The 9072-nt window shown below is 41.0% G+C and overlaps 1 long non-coding RNA gene across 1 annotated transcript in view; it reads left to right on the forward strand.

Annotated features, from left to right (window-relative positions):
* LOC103470926 (uncharacterized) overlaps positions 1-9072 on the forward strand; it is a 33376-nt gene that overhangs the window by 4323 nt on the left and 19981 nt on the right. The window contains exons 2-3 of the long non-coding RNA XR_014089291.1: positions 2770-2826; positions 6520-6681. This is a non-coding gene — a long non-coding RNA (uncharacterized LOC103470926). The remainder of the gene's footprint in view (positions 1-2769; positions 2827-6519; positions 6682-9072) is intronic.

Raw genomic sequence — 9072 nt, forward strand, 5'->3', positions numbered from 1 at the left:
GGTGCATTAAACTGTTTATTGTTCAAGTTAGTTTGAAACGTTTCTAAGAAAACATGGAGTCACTGACTTGCGGCGTTGCCTCTTCCTGGACAAACGCGTAGCGTCAGTCGGTTGCGTCATGTTGTGTTTTAACTACATTTTGTGGATTTCCTGGTATCAATCAATCAAATTTTATTGGCACATTTCAGCAGCCAGGCATTTCAAAGTGCTTTACATCATAACAAACAACCAAAACATTAAGTCAAGAGCTATCACTAAATTCGTAATTGATTACGTTTCAAATACAACAGGTGGGTTTTTAGTCGAGATTTATAGGAAGTCAGTGTTTCAGCTGTTTTGCAGTTTTCTGGAAGTTTGTTCCAGATTTGTGGCACATAGAAGCTGAATGCTGCTTCTCCTCGTTTGGTTCTGATTCTGGGGATGCAGAGTAGAACCAGACGTCCTGAGAGGTTCTAGAGGGTTGAAACAACATTTCCTTGATAGTAAAGGATTACAGTTGTCGAGCCTTAAAGGAAGAAATGCTTTAGTTTGTCAGCGTCAGTCCAGGACAGGACGCGTCTGTCAGCTGATTCACTTGAAATAAATGAACCTCTTAGTAATATTTCATTCTTATTTTTACATCAAGTCACGACCGCGAGTGTGTAGAGGAGCAGAAGGAAAACAGAGCAACATTTTATGTACCAATAAATCTGCCCCTCTTTACTCTGATTCCCCTAAATAAAGTTCCGCACCACCAAATTAGAAATATTACACGTAGCCTGCTGCAGATGCTCGAGGTTTTTGAGTTTTTGACAGCTTTTCTCTTCTTTTCTTTTCTTTTTTTTCTTTTAATAGATTAAAGGTAATGTGTTGCTGTTGTGCTGTTGTGCCGTTCTGCGCTTTAGAGGCCATCTGGTGATTCCACAGAGATAACCATTAATTTTCAGCCAATAATTTATCATGCTGACAGGTAATCTCGGGATCAGGTGATCGGGTCTTTCTGATTTAAATAAAGCTAGCCGTGTTTATTCATTGTTTACACGAATATTTGATGAACATCTCAGTAAAACTGCAAGCTTATCTCGGATCTCTAGGCTTTTACTAAAAGGATATGTTAAAGGAAGGACGTTTGCTTGACGTCTTCTGATGTCCTTCCCATTGGCTCAGAGCTGGATGTGGGGCTCCGTCTCCAGCCCATCAGATTGGAGGGTCATGACCTATGTAGATTATTATTTTTTTCTTTTATTCAAATCGCCTCTGCCAGAGCTGGAGGACAGAGGGAGATCTGGGCGGCGTAAGTCTCTCCAAGCCTTTCAAATGGAGCCGATTTGTTGAAAGTGTTTCCTACATTTCTGCTGGATGTTACTTGAATGTTATCTGTTGGCAGACTACAATGTTCCCACTGCTAGTTTTTTATCAGGCTGTGAAAGTAATCCATCTGGAACCCAGAAAATGCCTCGGAGCTGTTTAAAATAAATAAATAAATAAAATCTGCAAGATGTCTGCTGAAAAGAAGGAGGAAAAATTAAATCTTGACTTCAGGCTGTTTTTTTTTTTTCAATGAAATATACAGTAGCTATGTCCCTAATATAATTTAAGGATGTAATATTGGGAAAATTGACAGCACAATGAAACTAATTAAATATATATTTGGAATGCGGCAAACATTTTAATGCATTGACAATTTCCAACAAAACAAACCTAGGTTTTAGATCAAAGGTTGTGTATATTACATGGATTAGAAATGACCAGAGTTAGAGCTTCTTCCCTGAAATAACACTGAAGTTTGTTAAAATTTCAAAATCTGTGTTTCAAGCATTTAAATATTGCCACGAAAAGTTGACAGGATTTGAAGATTGTTTTTTTTTTGTGGACTCGTTATGGAAGCTTTCATCAACTCACAACTCTTGTAAAATCTAACAATCTTAAAATCTTATGTTTTAGTTAAAAGCAGCTGCAGAGATTAAATTCAATGAAACGATCTCTTCCAAGTGAAAAGTTAGATAAAAATCTACAATTTTTGATGGAATTTGAAGCGTGTGCCTTTTAAATAATCTGTCCATGTGTCAAACCAACTGAGTTTGTTGATTAACCATTTGATAAAAAGCTTCAGTTAAATCATATGGTTTTTTAAGTGTTCAGAAAACCTTCTACTGCCAACCCACTATAGCAAAAAAAAACAGTGCAGCCAATCAGAGTGATTAGAGCAAAAACCTATTGACTATTGGTTAATAGGCATGTAACTAATGGTTACATGTAACTAGGGGTTACATGCCTATTAGTTGCATTTTTAAGAGAAAAATAGAAATGAAGCCAAACTTCTCATGCATAATGTCTCTGGAGCTGCTTGAAGAGACAAGTCACCCTTCAGACTGTTATTGTGGCAAGTTGTTTTAGCTAGCTTAAATATAAAGTCAGTCCACAGCACATTAAATATGATTAAAGCGCTGTAGGGTAGAAGTCTTAGTTCATCTGCTGTGTTTTTTTGTTTTTTTAACTTTGACACTTTGTCTTTTAAGTGTTATACTTGCTGTAACATCAGTTCCCCATTTGGGACACAAATAAATCTGAATCTGAATCTGTTAACACTTCTCAGAAAACCAGCGCTGGCCTAAAGTATCCAGTGCCAGCGAGCTAATTGTTAGCTTACTTAGTGTGGCACAAAAGAGATGGTGTATTTGCTGCTGTGCTATTTAAATGCACCCAATGAAATGTGTGCAGCACCAGTAAGACACTAATTTGTAAACCAATGAGAGAGACGTGGTTTTACAATGTTATGCTTATTTCTAGTCCCCCTGATGGCCGTCCACCACAGTCAGCTCTGAGCCTGGACGCAGGAATGGGAAGGTAGGGTTACACAAAACAAATCCACAGCAAATAAAACAAAAATGGAAGCAAATTGCAAACCAACGCACCAAACCTGGAGAAAAAATGCAGCCGGGCTTACACCGGAGCTAAAGCAGCTTTGCTGTCAGACCCTGAGGAGAAATGAAATTTAATACGCGTCACCTCAGGCGAGTGGCGAATAGTAAACTGCGGAGGAAGGACCGGGCAAATTTTACCTGCTTTTCATGCATAATGTCTCTGGAGCTGAGACAACCCCAAATTACTCCATCTAAACTGGAGAGCTCTACTTCTGGCCCAGCAGCAACAGGAGAATCGGTTTGTCAGGATTTCTGTACTTGAACTATTTCGAAGGTTTTCAGAAAACATGGAAACAAAAGAGCCTCTCTTTATTCTCACTTTACCCCTGCTGGCAGTTAATTAGATGCAACGGGTGTTCTCAATCATTGGGCTTCGTTCGTCCTGCTACATTAGCATTAGCCGCTAAGCAGCTAGCACCTGCTGGAGGCAGACGGACTCTTTCAATTGTTTTCTTTTGTTGTATATTCATGTAAAGTCACATTCATAAAACCTTCATTTCCCAGTTATTAATCCCAAAATACAGCCAGGTTTAACATTTGTTGCGCTTTTTTTGGTAACAGATATTTTGACTTGCAACCACCAAAACAGGCGATTCATCTCTGACGTACAACAAGCGAGCATGATTAACCACAGAATAAGTGAGAGTTGTTAGAAACTCCAGTCAATACCACAAATGGTTTCAGAATGGGGAAGTGGAAAGGAATGTTTTTATTGAATATTTTGTCCTTAAATCATGGACATCTCCTCCTCTGATAGAATCTGCAGCAGATTTGAGTTACGTCTTCTTCCAGCCTTTATCAAAAAAAAAAAAAGAAAAGAAACTGTGTGCTGCCAAACTCTTGTGTTAACAAAGGAGAAAGAAAATATTAGAACAGGGTAGATTTCCAGAAACGACACAAACACAGAGGAGGCTCTTGGCATCGTAAACTGTGATACGTGTGCGAGGCATGCTCTACCGAAAGGTAAAGAGACTATGGGGGAAGCAGGTAACACAGACAAGCAAGGAGTGTGTGTGTGTGTGTGTGTGTGTGTGTGTGTGTGTGTGTGTGTGGGTGTGTGTGTGTGTGTGTGTGTGAGTGAGTTGAGGATGTGTATGTGTGGCCGGCGGCTGAGAGAGAGACGTGTGTGCATGCATTAAAATCGGGGATTTTCTTGTCAGAGTAGCAGGGTTGGGGATTAGTTTAGGATCTGACTGAGATGTATGAGAGGAGGGCTGATGACTTTAGCCACATAAAGAGATGACTGGGCAAATGTGGGCACATACATCAATATCAGTGGCGAACACATTATAGAGACGCCTAGCAGGATAAACCATACACACACACACACAGGCACAGAGAGGAGACAACTGTGGAGGTTTTATTTCTTTATGCATCACCGGAGAGAAGGAAATTAATATCAGTGTATTGAAACCGTTCCTGTGGAGGATCTTTATGCTTCCCTTAACTCCAGATTCAAACGGTAAAATAGACGCAAGTGACACACACGCACACGCGCGCGCGCACACACACACCCTGGTGAAAGACAGGCTCTAAAATAACCTCTGTTCCAGCTGGTGGACTGCTGAGGCTCCTGCTGGGTTGTTTTAATGGGGAAAATTAGCCAAGCAGAAAGGTGGATCCTGTTTGTTATGCTCCACTGTCCCCCTTCCACGCAGCCGGCCAAGGAGGCATTCTCTGTTGTCCTCTCTCTCTCTCTCGCTCTGTGTGTGTGTGTGTGTGTGTGTGTGTGTGTGTGTGTGTGTGTGTGTGTGTGTGTGTGTGTGTGTGTGTGTCTCCCCGAGCTTCCCTGACACTGTGTATCTCCACCAGCTGCTGCTGCCTTCCTACATCCCGCTCCTCCTGCCTCCCACCCTCTGCCATGCACTCTCAGATACACACACACACTTCCACATACCAGAGGCAAAGCTGATCACAAATACACCCTCACCTTTGGTCTAAAGCGCTCAAAACTCGCAGAAGGATTCGCTTTTTTGCTATTCTGCGGCGGCCGACGCGTAAAGCTAGAGCAAAAAGGCCAAAGCGAGGAGGGGGGAAAAAGAGGAAGTAAAAGAAAGAAAATAAAAAAGAAAAGCCAGACGAGACGCGCGCCTGATGTGGGAATTCGAATAAACAGGCAGAGAAGGAGAGACAAGAGAGAGGGAGAGGTGAGGATGTGAGCGTTGAGATGAGGATATGCAGAGGGGTGAAAAGCATCTTTGTTCTGGATGCCCTTGAGACAGCTGACATAGCTTCAATAAGACCTTCTTTCATAGCCAAGGAGACCGAGTCGGAGCCGGAGAGAGGGGAAGCCAGAGCGCGCGGGGTTCAGTCCTGCTGCACTCCTTGTTGGTCACGTTACAGATAGCAGCAGTCACTTTGTCTCAGAGGAAGCTCTTGTTTTTTCAAAATCATTTCTCCTTCTGCCGCTGTGTCCTTTAGCCGCATTAGTATTATCATTGAAGGCAGTGACATCACCAGTAGCAAACCCCCGACGGGCCGAAAGAAAGAGTGCTTCAGAGATGCAAACATACACACAGGAAACCGTAAGGAGAAGTATAAAAACCTGCCCCAGGTGTGAAATATAAAACATCTCGGTTAATGTTGGGTCAGAATTAGTTCCTGTAGCAGGTTAGCGTTAGTGAATACAGAGCTTTTTAAACATCTGGAGCTCAACAAGGACCTGAGTTTGAGTTGGGGTGGATTAAAACTATCTGATTTTGATTTTATTCAAATCGTCCCAAAACTGAGCTGAAACTCTTCCAACACTTAACATTTCCTAAATCTTTTTAAAACATAATGAGGAAGAACAAATGCTTTGAAAATGGAATCAATGAATACATTGATTCTAATGTATTCAGCCAACTTGAGTCCATACTTTTTATTATGTGAAATTGACTTTTTTGAGCTGTAAATGATGTTATAATGTTTTCGTTAAAGGAGTAATAGAGGAGCCATGTTGTGACGACTTCCTGAAGGCGGAGTTTCAGAGAGAGCAGGAGCTTCTTAAAGAGACAGAGGCCCAAATTCAAAGAGTTAAATTAGGAAGTAAAATTTCTTCCAAGTCATACTTGATACAGCATTTTTATAACAAGTGAAGTTAAGTTAGTTACTGGAAAACATGCAGTATTTCCCCTTTAAAACTACCTTTACTAAAGGGGGATATACATTTGGAGATTTATGGGGGTATTTTTCTTCCCAAACTAGCTTAAACTTCATTTCGAGTAGAGATTTTGAAGTCTTACCACAGATTTTCTTAACTGTATTCAGGTCAGGACTTTGACTAAGCACATGTTGTAGACATGCTTCATTCTCAGCCGTTCCATTATGGCTCTGGCTGTTTGTTGTTGGGCCCAGTCTCTGTCCTTTGCACCTTTTAACAGGTTTTCATTTAGGATTGATCCGTCATTATAGCTCCACCCATCTTCCCATTAAATCTGTCCAGCTTCTTTTTTTTAAATAACCTTTGTTTAAGTTCATTCGAGAGCATTCCAAAGCATAATGCTGCCAGCGCCATGTTTCACTGTGGCGATGGAGCGCTCAGGGTGACGTGCCGCACATAGCATTTTGAATGCAGGTAAAAAAGTTCATGTTTGATCTGATCATCTTGTTCCTCTTGTTCTTCTGTCTCCCCCAGGCTGGCGGCGAACTGATTTCTTACGGCTTGCCAGCTGCTCTCCTCCTGTTTGGTTTGAAAGTGTGACTGAGGTGTGATTCAGGACTTTTCCCCACCTGAGCTGTGGATTCCCGCTGCTCCTCCAGAGTTTCCATAGGCCTCTCTTCTCAGCTACTCCTCTGGGTAAATAAAATAAGTAATAAAAGAAGGGTTCTCCTGGAATAAACTGTAATTTTGCTGTCATGTATTAAAAAAAAGCAATCGGATATGATAACGGCAACATCTATCAACTGAGATCCAAGCTGAGAGGAAGCACAGCTAGAGCGAGTGTATCAGTGACATCACCTTCTGTAAACATGAGCGTAACGGCAGAGTGTGTTTGAATGGCAGAGTGTGTTGGAGTGAAATCTGTGTTGGAGAACCCGTGTTTGTGCAGGTGCTGTCCGAGTCCAACGGTTCCAACATGTGGTTGTGTGAGAGGAGCTTCTCTGACCAATCAGCGACTCCCTGCTGCTCATGATGTCACCACTGAGTGTCCGCTCTGGTTCCCCAGCAAAACAAAAACGATCTAATCAACAGCTCATGATGTGCAGAGAAGATTCCAACTCTACACCTTCATGAACATCGGGTAGTGGAATAACAAAAAATAATAATAAGAAGAAGGAAATTTAACCACTGATATGAAAAAAATAAAAATAATGGTAGTTGTTAGTATTATCTCAAAGTCTATTTATTTATTTATAGAATATTTTTAGAAAAATAAACAATAATAAAAATAAATGTTTAATATATTATTCTTATTTTTGTTGTTATTACATTATTATTAAAGGTATGCGTTCATAGTTATTAACACTCCTCAGCTACTTTAACCTCCACAGAAGAGACAGAATGAGCAGTGGTGTCCCCAAGATGAGTCCTGGGGGGGCCATGGCCCCCTCTTTAAAAATGCTGAGCTAACCCCCACACCTCCATTCACATCATGGAAAGACACACAGAGTAACCTTTGCTATAAATATAAAATAAATAACTAATTATTATTATTAGTATTTGTTTTATTTTCTTTTTTGCTGTACCTCCCAAAAAGCATTTACTGTCCTGGTCTGATCACCTGTATGAACATTTTCCACTGAGAATGATCCACAGTCACTAATGATTTGTATACATTGAATACTTTTTGTCGTTTTGCACAGATACTGAGAAGTAAACCCAAACAAATAGGAAACTGATCAACTCACTCATTATTCGCTCGTCATTCACTCACATGCATAAAAACATGCATCCTGACGTAAGCCTGCATGGTCCATAATGATTATTTGCTATTGGATATAGATAACGCTATCAGTTCAGAATTATCAGTAAAATGTACCGAGCCAGAACATTTCCATGATTTGTCCCTGATTAACCCTAATGTGAACACTGAGCAGCAACAGCAACTAGCTATTATCTCCGCATCATTAGGTGCACATTTAATTACCTCCTCGAGTTTAAAAAAAAAGAAAAGTACACTGAGCTCTTCCTCAGTACTTTCTTCGTTATTAAAGTACCATGTCATGTCTTTCCTGTGTTTAAATTTACTGTGCGTTTTAATCATGCTTTTTATTGTAGCCAGTAATTAGACTATACAACTAATTTCTGTTGAAGGAAATCAGAGGCATCAGGACTGGAAACAGACATTTTATTTGTTGTTTTCAGAACATATCTGCTATTAATTCAGTTCAGGTTGTTATTTTTCACATCAGAGACACAACAACAATCAAATAAAAATCATCAAGTTTGAGGGAGACATCTTGTCCATCATAGGTCGTCATGCTATTAGCAGACAGGCTAACAACAAACTGTGGATGATAAAATAAAATGCTACTTTAAATGCTTACGATGGGGTTGCCATGTGAACACTAGTTATTTGTGTCCAGCTTTGTGTGATTTCATCTCGGCATCAATTCAGCTGCTTTCTGAAAGTCCTGGAGGTTTTTAAGACAAAATGTTTTAGGAAGCATAACAGATACTTCTAGTTTTTACCACATTAGTGCCCTGCCTGTTTGCCCACTTTTTGTCACATCCTGTATCACAGATACGTATCAGCGTTCACACACACACACACACACGCACGCACGCACGCACACACTCTGGATATTTGAGAGTTTGTTGGTCTCTCTTCCTCTGTACCCAGAGTTCCTGGGCCCGGGGGGTGGAGAGTCTCTTCACCCGTCTCACACGTCCAACCCAAACACACAGGAACCCCCACACACACAAACACCTACACACACACACACACTGGCAGCAGACCACATCACAGGGGGTCCATTCCTCCCAAAGTCCACAGGTCTCTGGATAAACATATTATTCTGGATGAAATGTTTCCCGTATTTGTTATTCTTTGCTCCGAGACTCCAGGTGGAATTGGTACGAAACCAAAAATCATACACGCATAACTCTTTGAAAGAAAGGGGTTGGGAGGGGTGTTCCAAGCGGAGGCGAAGGGGAATGAGAATTCCCTTTCGGAGCGAGACCTTGTAACAACATTTGTGCAGATTTCTTGCGATCGGCCCAGATTCTTCCCTCTGCATCCAACAA

The sequence above is a fragment of the Poecilia reticulata genome, chromosome 10, assembly GCF_904066995.2.
Source record: "Poecilia reticulata chromosome 10, P_reticulata-male-v2, whole genome shotgun sequence".
In the NCBI taxonomy this organism is placed as follows: Eukaryota; Metazoa; Chordata; class Actinopteri; order Cyprinodontiformes; family Poeciliidae; genus Poecilia; species Poecilia reticulata.